The 2,500-nt window shown below is 37.8% G+C and overlaps 1 protein-coding gene across 2 annotated transcripts in view; it reads right to left on the bottom strand.

Moving 5' to 3' along the window:
• LOC138007410 (uncharacterized) overlaps nt 1–2,500 on the bottom strand; it is a 51,739-nt gene that overhangs the window by 14,238 nt on the left and 35,001 nt on the right. The gene's annotated exons all lie outside the window — the stretch shown is intronic.

The raw sequence follows: 2,500 nt of genomic DNA, 5'->3' as shown, positions 1-2,500 counted from the left end.
ACCTCAGGTTTGTCAGTTGAATTACTGTTACGAGTTATCGACGTTAAATATGGTTACTTTAGTGAATATGCACGCAATAAGCACATCTAGTTAAAAGGTGTGTAAGAAATCTTCGCCAACGTTTAACGTGAAGTATATAAAGATTGTTTTTTTCTCAGTGCATGAGCGAAAGGGATTCAAAAAATCCTACAATCTGATTGGTTCCTGGAGGGAGCTGAATCCTGGCCTTGGTTGCTTCAGCTTGCGTGATGACCTTAACTTGCCATTTTCTTTGACACCGAATCCGTCTACATGCAGAAGTTACTTTTTATTAGACAAGAGAATGGAAATAGAATTCAAATAAAAATATTTGTCTTTGAAACGTTCAGTTTGGAAGTCGCTTTAATACTACATTCGCTATCAAGCGCGGTGCGACTCAACACTTAAAAAAGTGATTTCAGAGAGGAAGGGAGAGAGAGAGCAAAATAAGTTATTTACCAGCTAAGGGTCGGTCCTTATAGCGAAAAACTGTGACCTCGGTTTTGAAAAAGCATTTTCAAGACCACGGTCACAGTTTTTCACTATACGTACCGACCCTTAGCTGGTAAATAACATATGTATACTTCATGGAAAGTACGGTCGTACAGTATTTACGCACGAGTTGTTGACGTATCGGTTTCCATGAGGTATTGTGTTTATTACATACATACTGAGATTTAAATTCTTGTTTATCATCTTTAAAGACAAAACAAGTAAAAACTCTGTTACACGACCTCAAGTCAAAAACTCGTGCAAAGATTATAACGTAAGCTTAAATTTCTGTCAGAAATTTGACATTAAAGCAAGCAAAGAATCTTAAACTTGAGGGCTCATAATCCTCTCCGTCTTTACGTTTCACAGAACGAATAAAGTCCGCAAAGTGCTTGTTTAATTCTGCGGGTTGTATGTTTTGCACTTCTCGCTAGTCGCTCTTTTCGTTTCTCAAAAAGGTTTCCAGCAATTTCACATCTCGTTTCGTTTTCTCTTTCGTGTTCTTGTTTTCGAGACTTTCCACGTAATACTAGACCGAAGTATCGTGATCTACAAACCTTTTCTCGTTCATGTTTTTGTATTTGGGAAAGCTTAAGATTTCTTAAAAGAGTGAAATGCTGCCAGCTCAATGAAACGTGGCACCTGATTGGACGTATCGTTTTACTTACACGTGGAAAAAGCGACACGCGTCATTTGATTGGCTGTTGGGTTGTTAGACCAGCTTGTGAACCGAATTTAATTCGTACCTTTTCAGTGGGTAAATCTCAGTACGTATATAATAAACTTTTAAACTCTGGATAGTGACTTATCATCCACTGGATAATAATAATAATTTAATAATAATAATTTATTCACTTATATTGTGCAAATTAACAAAAAATTGATCAAATGCGCATTACAATTATGAAAAGTTAAGAAAGTTAAAAATACATATATAACAATTTGAGAAAAACGAATAAAAATCTTAAAAGCTATAAATAACTCCTATAAATAAGCCTTTGAAAAAAGATGCGCTTTTAGATGGCGCTTGAACTCCTCTAGGTCATTCTTGCGTCGCAGCTCTCCAGGAAGTGAATTCCATAAGCATGGGGCCGAAGAACAAGTGGAGCCAGGTGTAAACACCTCTTTCCTTGAATAAAGTGCGGATCTATATTTCTTTCTTCTAAATCAAGAAGCGCAATAACACAACTTTAAATATCATATTACAAAAGTCATTCGAAAAGCGCGGACAATTCCGTTTTAGTAAGATTTCATTTAAGCCTTTCATAACTACGAGAACAAATTGGTTCAAATACCAATGGAGGGTTCCGTATTTCGCTGTCTTTAATCACTGTAGTGGAATAGGTTAACGGGGACATTGAGTGAACCTAGACGAGTAAAATCGTATGGCGTTAGACAGAGAGAAGTCTACTGCGAGTCAAAGGTTAATACGTCGCTTTTATTCTGCATCATAATTGGCGGATATCGATCCCCTTTGTCAGTTTCAGTTTTGAACAGTCCGTATTTGATTAGTGGCAATAAAAAACAAAACAGTTGTCGCAAACTTGAATTTCGGAATTTGTATGTTTATGAAGCGCACAAAGAGACCCCCACATTCGCCCAACGTTTTTTTTGTTCGCGAACGCCATGTTATCAAAACGCGTGATCTGATTGGCTGTATGTTAATGACTTGAAAAGTTTTGCTTCACACGAAATTGGCTACGCTTTTTGAAGGAATCAAGGCCGCGGTTTAGTGTTTCCGATCCTTGACTCGCCTATTGCGTCATCTTCGCTTTGTCAGTGCCAAAGACAATCTCTTGTTCGTGCCATCAGCATGGCCGTAAGAATGAAGTAACAAGGTTCTTGTCTCGAGAGATCGTGGGTCACGTTGTTGCAAACCATATATTTCTATGAAACTATCGCAGGTCCGCGTTTCTCACAGTACATTTTCTTCGGCAAGTTCCCGACCGTCTACAGGAATTTCATTTTGCTTTTTTAAGAAGTAGGATGT

Source organism: Montipora foliosa, chromosome 6 (assembly GCF_036669935.1).
Source record: "Montipora foliosa isolate CH-2021 chromosome 6, ASM3666993v2, whole genome shotgun sequence".
In the NCBI taxonomy this organism is placed as follows: Eukaryota; Metazoa; Cnidaria; class Anthozoa; order Scleractinia; family Acroporidae; genus Montipora; species Montipora foliosa.
This window is presented reverse-complemented; position numbering and strand designations above follow the sequence as displayed.